At 36.2% G+C, this 13,578-nt stretch overlaps 1 long non-coding RNA gene across 1 annotated transcript in view; it reads right to left on the bottom strand.

The window, feature by feature from the left end:
- Positions 1–13,578, bottom strand: part of LOC122206603 — a 78,016-nt gene that overhangs the window by 28,289 nt on the left and 36,149 nt on the right. The window lies entirely within an intron of this gene.

Genomic DNA, 13,578 nt, shown 5'->3' with positions numbered 1-13,578 from the left:
GGTCTAGCTAACCCTCTGGAGGTCCTAGTCAATGAAGTAAGACAAGAAAATACAAGACACAGATATTGAAAAAAGAAAAAAAGGAGTAAAACTGTCCTTATTTGCAGATGACAAAATCATATGAATAATTAAATAAGTCTATAATAACAACTTAATCCAAGAAGTAAATTGAGCATGTGTCAAATTGTAAGGTCAGTATATAAAAATAAGCTTTATTTTTATATTAACAGCAAACATTGGAAAGTGAAATACTAAAAATGAATAGCATTTACAATAGCATCAAATAAATCACATAATATTTTAGGAATAAACTTAATTAAAAACTTGGGAGGAGTGGTGGCACCTGAGTGGCCACCTGGTTAAGCGTCCCACTTTGGCTCAGGTCATGATCTCACAGTTCATGAGTTGAAGCCCCGCACTGGGCTCTGTGCTGACAGCTCAGAGCCTGAAGCCTGCTTCGGATTCTGTGTCTCCCTCTCTCTCTGCCCCTTCCTCACTTACTCTCTGTCTCTCCCTCTCTCTCTCAAAAATAAACATTAAAAATTTTTTTTTAATTTTTTAACCTCTATACTATAAACTATAAATCATTGCTGAAAGTAAAGATCTAAATAAATTATATACTTGTGTGTGTGTGTGTGTATACATGGAAAGAGAAGAATAGAGATCTTGAAAAGAAATCCACCATATATATACATATGTATATGTATATATAAACAAGTATAGACTATAGATATATAAATCTATCTATCTATATATATATACATATATATATATACATATATATACTATACACACACACACACACACAATCAAATAACTTTTTACTAAGATGCAAATGCAATTTAATATAGAAAGGAAAGTCTTTTCAAGAAATGATACTGGATCAATTAGATATCTGTATAAAAAAAGTATCTCATACAATATGCAATAATTAACTCAACATGGAAAACAAATCTACATGCAAATCCTAAAATTATAAATCTTCTAAAAGAAAATGTAGGAAAATATCTTTGTGATCTTGAGCAAAAATTCTTAAGCAGAACATAAGAAGTACTAAATAAAGAGAAAAAAAGATAAACTGTCCTCTTCAAAATCAAAAGTACTGCTCACTAAGATACTGTTGAGAATGCAAAACGGTAAATCACAGGCTGGGAGAAAATATATGCAATACATATCTGCAACAAACAACTTTATTATATCTGTTCTATAAGAACACCTACAGGGGCACCTGGGTGGCTCAGTCAGTTGAGGTCATGATCCCAGGGTAGTGGGATTAAGCGCCACATTGGGCTCTGTGCTGAGCGTGGAGCCTGCTTAGAATTCTCTCTCTCTCTCTCTCTCTCTCTCTCTCTCTCTCTCTGTCCCTCTCCCCCACCACTCACTCTCTCTCAAAAAAAAAAAAAAAAAAAAAAAAAAGAACACATACAAAACAATGAGGAAAAGAACACAATCCAGTAAAAATAAACTTAAGAATTTGACACTTTCAAAAAGAAGACATGTCAAGGCCCAATAACCACATTAAAAGATGCTCAGTATCACTGGTCTGGAGGATACAGTTAAAAACCACAAGGAAATTCCACTGGATATCTATAGACATCCATAAGAATGGCTAAAATTATAAAGACAGACAATGACAAATGCTGACAAGGACGCTGGGCAACATCTCTCATATGTGAATACTGGGAATGTAAAATGGTCCAACTATTTTTGAAAACTTGTTTGGCTGTTTCTTATAAGTTGAATACACACCTATATACCTTTTGATCTGGCAATTCAACTCTGGAATTTAACCAAAAGCAATGAAAGACACATTCACAAAAAGATGAGAATACCCATCAGCACGAGGACAGATGAACAAAATATGCTATACCCTCCCAATGAAATGCTACTCACCAATAACAACAATAACTGACCTACATGCACGAACACAGAGGAATCTACATAACATTCCTCTCTGGCATGAATCTTATGAAAGGTGAGTTGTTCCCTTTGTCTGAAGATGAGATAATTACAGAATTTCATGTAAAAAGGTAATGATGCCTTTAGTTGCTGTAATCCCTCTGCTTTTCCTCACTGGAGGGAGAGAACATACAAATCCTCACAGCAAAGGGAATCTTAGGAATTATAAGCTAACTTCTGACATATGCACTCGTAGAACAGAAGGATCATCAGAGTAATTTAATGCTGCCCCTGGGCTTAATTGTAAGCAGATACTAGCAAGAAAAGTAAGGACAAGGAATAAGAGCCAGACCTTGGAAGGGCTTTTACCCTAAGTTAAATAGTTGTCATACAACAATTGTGTAAGAGATATCTGCACATCGGAGAAGGGTTGAAATATACCAATAAATAGACTTCAGCAAAACTATACCTCACAATTCAGTTTCTTATTTATATTGCCCATTAAAACTCTTCATTGTTTCATGTTATTTTAAACAAGATTTTCCATTTCCAGGGTTACAACTCAAAGAAAAGCAGTGGAAAATGTATCATGCTTATCCTATTCTCAGATTCAAGTGAGTGTCAGGTATCAACCACTGACCACGGAGCACCACCATTTAACAGGTGGCCACTTAAATTACAGACGAAGTAACTGAATGGATATTTAAGTCGTTTCCAAAGTTTCGTTATTAGAAGAAATGTTAAATATACAACCCTGACCTATCTTCTGTTCCCTCTGCTTCTGTAGAGAAAAGAGTAAGGGGAAATTACGGCAATTTTAAATTTCAAAAGAAGCAACAAATTGCCCTGGAATTTTACACCCTTACCTGAACCAGAGGAGGGCGTCCCCTCTCCAACACCACCATTTGCTACTAGGAAATTGTTCTGTCAAACTGATGGGTGAGATATGCTGGCTGTTATCTGAGCTTGTGCCTCCTGAGGCTGAGCGTGTTATCAAGTTCACTGGCCATTTGTCCTGCCTCTTCCGTGAACTGTCCCCATTTATATCATTCGGCTTTTTTTTCCATTTGCTTGTATCTCCCTTTCTTCTTGATGTGAAGGATATGTACACATCTTCTACTACATTTATAACTGTGCTTTATTTTAATGCTTAAGACTTCAGCTCATCTAGAACTAATTTTTATCAGTGGTGTCAGGCAAGGACCTACTTTAATTGTTTTTTGAATGCTAAATCTCAACCCCATTCACTGTCTAGTCCTTCTTTTCCCCCTTTGTGACTTAAAATGCCACCTTTATCATATTCTAAATTGCTATATATTCAAGAACCCATTTTGAACGATATTATGTTCTACTGATCTACTTCTCTTCACCTACACTAATTTTATACTATTTTAACCACCATATTCCTAAAATAATGTTTGATGTTAGTTAGGGTGGCTTGTTACCTCATTGTCTGGTAAAAGCTCATTCATTATCCCTAGAAATACATTCTTTTACTGCAAACTCTGGAATTGTAATGTCCCATCAAATTTATACCTCTATCTTTTATCTAGTATTTCCAAGTGTGTTCCCTTGCCATGAGAAGTATTACCCCCCAAGCTCAGGAAATTCTGTTTATTTTTAGTTGTCTTCAGGTAGAATAAATTTAGGTGATTCCTGAACATCTAAAATTATTTGTTTCACCAGCGGCAAACAGAGTCAAGTCTACAACCTAAGTACCTCTTGCTCACACCCTCTTCGTTTTCTTTTCCAAGAGCTGCTGGCTTACAGCAGGTTCTCAGCTCTCCTAAAATAGTACAACAACTGTTTCAGTGGGTTCTTTCTCTCTGCCTCACTCCTCCAATCCACCTTCCGTGCTGCTACCATAACTGTGCTTAAAACACAAATCTTATGACATCAGCTTCTTGGTTAAGACTCCAGTGATATTCCATGACTCACAGCCACAGAGCCCTATTTTTCATACTATTTTAAACAGAGTGATGGCAGTCAATATTTATTAAATACGTTCTGTGTTGCCAGATGCTCTCTATATATTTCTCATTGAATACTCACATAAATCCAGTGAGATAGTAGGAAATAATTGTTATTGCTTTCCTTGAACAGATGAACAAACTGAGGCTTACAGGGGTTAAGTGACTTGCCTAAAATCATACAAAATAACATCTGATTCAGTTGCTATTTAAAGCATTGTGCACATTGCTGCCCTTAATTTAAGACTTACCTGTTAAAAAAAGGCTCTCACACTGGATTTTCAAAGTAACTACTACTTGTTTTTTTTTAAACGTCAGATGTAAACTAAAAACACTCAGAAGAGTTGAAAAATAAAGGTATGGGAAAAGATGGCCCATCTATATGCTACCAAAAAAGTAAAAGCAAATATAGCAAAATATTAGCAAAAATAGAATTCAAGGCAAAAAAATACTAAATGAAGCAGGGACAGTTCCTATTTTATTTTAAAAGATTCAGTTTACCAGAAAGATCAACTGATCACAAATTTCTATGAAGTTAACAACTATCTTTGAATTACACAAACGAAATCTGAAACATCTGAGAACAATCGTAGTCGATGAATTTAACTTCCATCTACTAGAGAAACTATAGGCCAAGTAAACAAAAGTAAAAAACATAGATGACTGAATAACACAAAAACCAAGCTGAATTGTAAAGACAAATGTTAAAATTTGTACACTTCATTAAAAAAAACAAAAAACTTAGGGGCACCTGGGTGGCTTAGTCAGTTAAGCATCTGACTTCGGCTCAGGACATGATCTCACGGTCTGTGATTTTAAGCCCCGCATCGGGCTCTGTGCTGACAGCCTGGAGCCTGCTTCAGATTCTGTGTCTCCCTCTCTCTTTGCCCCTCTCCCACTCACACTCTGTCTCTGTCTCTGTCTCTCTCTCTTTCAAAAATAAATAAACATTAAAAACAACTAACTTGAAACAGAATATAGACCCACATGTAAGAACTATAAATATAAAATGTATAGAAGAAAGCATAAAAGTATTGCTGACTTTGCATTAGGAAATATTTGTAAAATATCATATAAAAAGCATGACCCATAAAAGAAAATATTGACTTCATCAAAAAATTGGACTTCATCAAAATTTAAAACCAACTCTTCAAAGGAAACCATTAAGAAAATGAAAAGACAAGTCACAGACTGCAAGAAAATATTTGTTAATCATACATCTGATAAATAGCTTCTAACAAGTAATTAGTAAGAAAATGATCCAATTTTTTAAATGGGCTAAAGATTTAGATTGACACTTCACTTAAAGAAAATACATAAATGGCAAGCACACGAACACATAACCAAAATCATTATTCGTTAAGGAAATGAAAATTAAAACCACAAGGAGATGCTACTTTACACTCACTCGGATGCCTATCAGTGAAAAGAAGGACAACACGAGTGTAGGTCAGAATGGAAAGAAGCTGGAACCCTCACGTGATTAGTGGAAGTGCAAAATAGTACCGCGACTATGGAAAAGAACTTGGCAGTTTCTTAAAAAGTTACACAACCTAGTGGACTGACTATTCAACCCCTAGTTATCGACCCAAGAGAAATGAAAACAAACTTCCACACAACGCCTTGTACGGAGTATTATTAACAGCATTATTCATAATAGCCCCAAACTGGAAACAATTCAAATGGCCATAAGCTGGTAAATGTATAAACACAATGTGACGCATCCACACAACGGACTCATACTCAGCAAAAGAAATGATCACACTCCTGATACAAGTGACAACATGCATGAACTCCAAAACTAAGGGAAAGGAGCCCTACAAAACAGAATGCACACTGTAGGACTCCATTATAGGAAATTTCTAGAAAAGGCAAGATGATAGAGACAGAAAACGGTGTTTGTCTATGGTTTGGGGTTGGGATGGGAACTGAATGCACAAGGGCACAAAGGAGCATTTTAATTCAATGTAAGTGTTTATAAAATTGGATCGCGGTGATGGTTGCACAACTGCATAAATCCACTAAAAATCATTGAATTATATATGCACTTAAAATTGATGAAGGTATATAAACTTCTACCTGAATAAAGCTGCTAAAAGAGGAGGAAGAAGAGATGGAATAACAACTACCCAGGTACAAAACCACAAAAGAACCACCAACTATTTCTAGAACAAGATACCACAGAACTGACAGTCACTCTTCATCTTGAAATAAATAAATAAATAAATAAATAAATAAATAAATAAATAAATAAAGCAAAAAACTGGGAATAACCCCAAATTCTGTATACAACAGAATATCATCATACGATGTAATACTGCACAATAATGAAAATAAAATCCAGCTACATGTAACTTCATGGGGGAAAAAAAATCCCACAATATTGTTGTGCCAAAAAAAGTGAACTACTAGAGAATAAGTAAAGTTCTATCTATTCACATGAAACTCAAGATTAGGCAAAAAAAAAAAAAAAAAAGTATATGTATTGTTTACAGCTGCATACACAAAGAGTGAAACTATACAGAAAAGCACAGAAATGACTGTCATAAAGGTAAAAATTGTAGTTGCCTTTAGGTGAGGGAAATCTGAGTTCTAATGAGAAGGATCATGAGAGGTTTTGGGGTGCTGAAAATCTTATTGCTTACAAACACGCACACACACACGAACAACGTCCCTCACTCCTATCAAGTCTACCAGGAACCAAACTAAATTTGCACACTCACATGCACGTGATGAAAAGAATTAACAACTAAAAGAGAACCCTCCCCCCAATGCCCAAATGTATTCATTTGAAAATCTAAAAAACAAATATGCTTTAGATAATTTGGGAGTTGAGACGGAAATGGAAATTTTAAAATGTAAATTATAAGTGAAGGACAAGCAGAGTACTACATATAAACCTCTGGAATTTAGCCACAGTGGTTACCAAAGAAAAATTGATAACCACAAATAAATCCATGAGATCATAAGAAAGAATGAAAATAAATGAAGCTTTCAATTTAAGATGTTGAATACAGACCAATAAAATAAACGTACAGAAATAAAAGAAAGAAATGAATGAGATTAAAAACAGAATACAAAATAGAAAATAGGAAAAAAAGTTATTTCGTAAAACTAAATTTAAAAGACTGATACAAAAGACAAAACTTTAGCAAATATGGTTTAAAATAAAAAGAATAAAATTAAACTATATAAAAGGCAAATGAAAAGGAATAAAGAATAAAAGAGAATCGATCAGGAGGTTTTTATTATAAACAGATATGCACAAAAAAAGTCAAAATATCTGAAACCTCACATGAAATGGGCAATTTGCTAGGAAAACAAAACATTTCTAAATGGGCAAAATAAAAAAAAAAAAAAATAGAAACTCTGAACAAACTAATCAATAGTCATAAAAAAACTAATAAAAGTAAATAAAAGATTCCTCCACCAAGAGCCTACAGACTAAAAGAGTTCCTTGAAGGAACTCTACAAATCTTCCTGGAACAGATTATTCACATTCTAAACACAATATTGCAGAAAATAGAAACAGGAAGCTATTTATTTTACAAGACTAGCACGATGTTGATATCAAAACCAGAAGAGGACAGCATAAGAAAAGAAAACTATATGCTAGGCCCATAATGAACTCAGATGTAGAAATCCCACATTACCAAAAAAAAAAAAAAAAAGTAAACTTAAATCAATCAGCAGGAAATTAAACAATATTATCTCAATGGCTTTTATTTCATGAATTTTAGTGGTAAAAGTGAAAAAAATCTGCCATATCATTCACTATATTAATAAATTTGAGGAGAAAGAATAATTTCAATAAATGCAAAATACACTGATAAAATCCAATGCATTTTTAAAAATTTAATTCACATACCATCAATTCACCATTTAAATGTACAATTCAGTCATTTTAGTAGATTCACAAAGTTATGCAGTCATAACCACTATTTAATTTCAGAACCTTTTCATCGCCTGGAAAAGAAATCCCATTAGTAGTCATTTCCCGATCTCCCCTCTCCAGACCATCCTTGGGAAACCACTCAACTGCTTTCTGTCTCTATGCACTTGCCTATTCAACATTTTATACAAATGGAATCATCAAACCTAAGTGCATTACGTCTGTCACTCAAGCATAGTGTCTCTGAGGCTCATCCATGCTGTGGCCTGTGTGAGTACTTCATTCCTTTTTATGGCTGAATAATATTCCACCATATGAATATACCACATTTTGTGTATCCATTTGTCTGTTGATGAACATTTGGGTTGTTTCCACTTTTTTTTGGCTACTGTGGATAATGCTGCTATGAATATTTGTGTATAAGTTTTTGTATATGTTTTCATTCTCTTCATCGTATCATATACCTAAGGATGAAGCAGTTCAATTCATTTTTGTGATTAAAATTATTGGCAAACTAAAGTACACAGCAAATATACTTGAGGAAACATTAGCAGCAATCCCATTAAAGTCAGGATCTAAATAAGGATCACTCATCTCGTACATGAAGTATCCTAGTATTCAACATTGTCCTAAATGTCTCAGACAATGCAATAAGAGAAAGATAACACATAAATTACAAAAAAACAAAAAAAAGAAGACACAAAACTGTGATTGTTTGTGCATGATACATCAAAAGCCCAATAGAATCAAATAAACTATCAGGAGGGATAAGGAAGTTCAGCAAGTGAGTTAGATGAAAGATACCAGTAAAACTAACTTTCTGAAACACTGCGTGTCTGTCAGAGATTGTGTTTGTATGGAACAGAAAATCTGAGTGAATAGTGCCTTATTAATATGACTGGTTAATTTTTTTATTTATGTAATAAAATTCAACTCACACATGTCAACACTGTCTCTGAACTTCTCTTGATCTCTCCTTCAAGGCTGGAGCTCCGCCATTACATCTGTGTTCTACACCAAAAAGCAGTAAGAAGGGAAAGGAAAAAGTAGTACCAGTGGAGTCTACTTTCTTTTCTGGAAGTCCCACCCAGCAACTCCTGCTTGCGTTTCATTAGCCAAAACAGGGTCATGTGGTTGCCCCGGTGCTGTGAAGTGAAGGGTAGTGGGTACCTGCTGCCACAGACAAAACAGAGGTTCTGGGCACACAATCTTGGCTGCCACATGCCAGTGATAACCCAAGTGGAAAGAAAAATCCCATTCACTAGAGCAACAAAAAAACTAAAATTGCTAGGAACAAACATAACAAGAAATATTTTAAGATATTTCTGGGAGAAAAAAACTAGAGAAAAAATGACTGAAAAACACTTTAAAAAACAGAATAAACAGGAAAATATATCGTACTTGTAGACTGAGAGGCTCACTATTAAAAAGACACCAACTCTCATTAAATTACCTATTAATTCAATTTAACCTAAATCAAAATCACAACAGGATTTTCCATATAATCTGAAACACAGAGTCTAAAATTAATACAACAGAATGCAAGAACTGTCAAGACAACTTTAAAATAAATGAATAATTAGGGATAATCTACCCTACTACATATCAAAGCATATGTGCTATTGCCACAGAAACATGGTACAAAATATGGAATTCAGAAACATTACATTCACATACACATTCACATACACACACAAATCTCTAGATTACAAATCCCTCTCTATATTTTTTTTTAGTTTTTTGTAATGCTTACTCATCTTTGAGAGAGAGAGAGAGAAACAGAGTGTGAGAGAGGGAGGGGCAGAAAGAGAGGGAGACATAGAATCCAAAGCAGGCTTCAGGCTCTGAGCTGTCAGCACAGAGCCCGATGTGGGGCTCAAACTCACAAACCGTTGAGATAGTTACCTGAGCCAAAGTTGGAAGTTCAACCGACTGAGCCATCCAGGCACCCATTAGTATATTTTTTTAAGCATTAGATTGAAAATATAGAACATATTCATGACCCTGAGTCCTTGATTTAGAAAAGGCCTTCTTTTACTATACACACAAAAAAGCAAAAATACAAATGAAAAGTTTGTAACTTTGACTACATACAAATTTAAAACGTCCATAAGACTGAGATGCCACAGCAAAGTTAAGATCACTATTAGACCAGGAGAAACCTTCTGCAACTTACCTAACAAAGAAATCATATAATCACAGAGAATTCTACACAGACATTTTTAAATGAGTAATATCAAGTCAGTCCTCTGGGTATAGGGCAGTGGGTTGGGCTGAATTAGGGCGCCTGAGTAGCTCAGTCGGTTAAGTGTCTGGCTTCGGCTCGGGTCATGATCTCCCAGCTCGTGGGTTCAAGCCCGACGTCACTCTCTCTGCTGTCAGTGCAGAGCCTGCTTTGGATCCTCCGTCTGCCTCTCTCTCTCTCTCTCTTTCATTCTCTCAAAAATAAATGTTAAAAAAAAAAAAAAAAAAAGACTGACCATGAACTGATCATTACTAATGCTGGATGAATATAATGGGTTCCTATACCATTTTCTTTATTTTTGTGTATGTTTTAAATTGTTGCATATTTTAATTTATGTACTAATATGGAAAATGATCCAAGAGTACAGAACAACAACTCAACAACAAAAAACAAGTTGGTAAATGTAAAGTATGATACTACCTCAAACATACTTTAAACATCTAATTATATATTTTCAATGAGCCAATTTTCTTAGACCAGTTTTACCAATGTATATTTTCCCAACTATAACTTAGTAAGTGCATAGAAAAGGTCTGGAATATTATACACCAAACTGGTAATAGGTGGTTACCTCTGGAGAGAAGGGAGCTACCTCCATTGTGAGTTCATCAAAGGAGAATTTTAGCCTCATCTTCAAGGCTTTAATTTTTCATGTAATTTGTATGTAAGAGGTCACACAATTACACACATGTCAGAACTCACATAAATGGAATTGTTCTGCGTCCTGTCTGTGGCAGTGTCTATAAGAATCTGTGCATGTGTAAAAGGCCTTAGAGCTATACAACAGAGAAAGGGAATTTACTGTCACAGTTAAAAATGTTTTAAATGGCAGAAAAAAAAAATCTCATACAACTGTCAGCCAAATAGTGAATTCTGCTGTACATAAATTATACCTCAATATACCTGACCTTTTAAAAATGAAAAATATTAATTTAAAAAGAATGATCATAGGGGTGCCTGGGTGGCTCAGTCAGTTAAGCGTGTGACTTCAGCTTGAGTTATAATCCTGCGATTCATGGGTTCAAGCCTCGTGTTGGGCTCTGTGTCGTCAGCATGGAGCCCGCTTCGGATCCTCTGTCCCTATCTCTATCCCTCCCCAGCACACGCTCTCACTCTCTCTCTCAAAAATAAACTTTAAAAAATAAACAAAATAAAAAATACAAAGAATGATCACAATATAATCTGTTTAAAGAATAAGGGTGTAAATTATATAAAATTACCTATAATTCTTAAAGTAGATTATAAGACCTCTATGTACGATATGCACGTATAGAGTATGAATCCACTTATACCTCTCTACCTTATTTTATCTCTGCATAGTAGGATTATAGATACTTTTTTTTTCTCTTTGCTTATCTGTATTTTTTCCCTACAATGAATACATATTATGTTCTACTGAAATAATCTTTTCAGTGTGGAGTGGGTGGGCACGGGGCCAACGGTGGAGACTTGGTGCAGATTCTCCTCTCACCTTGGCACAGCTGCCCAAGCCCAGACTCCAAGGGTAAGCCTTGGCAGGGACCCAAGGGAATGGAGTGAGGGTTCCTATGGTAACAAATAAGGACAAGTGGTTAAGGCCCTGACAGCAATGTGTCACTGAGAACCACAGGTATGTGTGAAAGAGTTTGCCAAATCGAACACAGCTCACAGGAACAGACTCTGGGGCCCCACCAGGCACGGTCAGAGATCACCTTCCTAGCATACTAGAAAGCATTCTCTGCTGGCAGATTGGTCCCTGTCAAATTATTTATAGGCGATCGGTTCACATACTCAAAATGATATGAATACTTCTAATTATATCCAAACATGCCAAATGTCAGTACAAATTATGCTGAGGGTCATGTTGCCAAATGTCCTGCCCTAACAAAGAGGAGAGAGCCACAGCGTCAGCACACGGGTGCCTATATAAGCACGGGGACCCCGCCTGCCTTATCGCCACCAAGAACCCAGAGGTGAGTGACAGGGGGGCCTTGGGGCTTCAAGGATCCCCAGGGACCCCGGGACAGGGAGAGTTGACCCCATGGCCCACCTCTGAGCATGAAACCGTCCCTCCCAACTCTGACTTTTATTTTCTCAGAGTCAAGATTTAGACCAGGACAGTTTTAATTCTGTAACTATTTTACTGGGATTCCACAGCTTTGCTAATAAGAAATCTGTTGTTTCACAGTGTCAGCCACTTCTGAACCTGCATTTTCATCTGGAACTCCGGAGGTAAGCCTCAGCTTTATTGATGTGTTGATGACAGAGGGCATTTAGGCTAACAAAGCTGGGAACAACTCTTAATTGTACACTATTTCCACATTTCTGCAGTTATCTAAGTAGCTGCTACTTCCAACGACTGCTTATAAATGCTGAGAAAACACTATTCCAGAGAGCCTTATTCTCTGACGCTATCCTCACCTGAGTTCAGGGTTAAAGGACTATACTTAGGACAGAAAGAATTTTGACAATGAGTTTTCAGCTACATGTAGACCGGTCAAGGGGCAAGAGACTCTTCTGTGCGTGTCGACCTCCCTCTATCGCAAAGCATTGATACTTAGCCATTTTACAGATATTTTTGAAACTTCTTGGAAAGATCCTTATCAAAAAACGAAAACACAAACATCTTGTGAAAACCACAATGTTTTAGCTACTTTTTGATGATTCATTGTTATTTGTTTTTAGAAAGATTTATTATTGTTCATCTAAAAAGTCCCCAGTGGTACACCCACAGAGTGCTAAATACGGAACCTAATTTAAGAGAGACCCTGGCCCTTCCCCAAGTAATTTACAAATGAAAGGAAAGGAACAACTCAATCCGTGTAACAGGCCAACACTGCAGAGGCCCATCTATCAATCAGCGGAATGGTTTCCCTGTGATGAACCCTTTCATTTTTGTCAGTTTTCTTTTTATTGGTGGAAAGAAAAGAAGCCTGTGGAATGCATGTGGGAAGAAGGACCTTCTTCATGCTCTCATTTCTCTGTGGTTAGATCTGTTAACTGACTGTTGAAATCCCTCATGCCAAAAACAAAGTGTCAGAAGAGATTCTGGAATTAAGGCAATGCTAAGTCTCTTTGGTAGCAAGCCAAATGACAAAAATACACAGTATTAAGAATTTATTAGGAGGTTCTTTTAACAACCCACCAAGAGATTTAACACCAAATATTAATGTAAAGTAGATGTTAAAAATAGTATGTGCCTTATGAGAAGAAAATGGCCACCTAGAAAGTAAAAACGTAAAGCAAGTTTTTGAACGCTTTGAAAATATCACCCTTCCTTCCCACAAGACAAACCTTCCACCCTAAGTGCATGATGGTCCCAGTGTGTGGCAGACCCAATCACCCCGAAGGAAAAGTGGGGACTGAAGAAGCTGCCTTAAAACAATCCATCTGCAGTTCCAGCTGTAGATGCTGTTAGTGCAGAGATTCAAACATGCAAAGACTCCCAGGTAGGCACCCTAGCCCTGAGGACTAAGAAACGTGATCTGGGAAAGAAAATCTGCAAGGTACCAAAAATGAAGCCTCCAGTTACAACCTCGCTCCAGACCAGTCCTGGGGCCTGTGTGAGGACACTGGCAGATGACAACCTGCGG

Source organism: Panthera leo, chromosome E1 (genome assembly GCF_018350215.1).
Source record: "Panthera leo isolate Ple1 chromosome E1, P.leo_Ple1_pat1.1, whole genome shotgun sequence".
Classification (NCBI taxonomy): Eukaryota; Metazoa; Chordata; class Mammalia; order Carnivora; family Felidae; genus Panthera; species Panthera leo.
The sequence above is the reverse complement of the archived record's forward strand: the minus strand, read 5'-3'. Positions and strand labels throughout refer to the sequence as shown.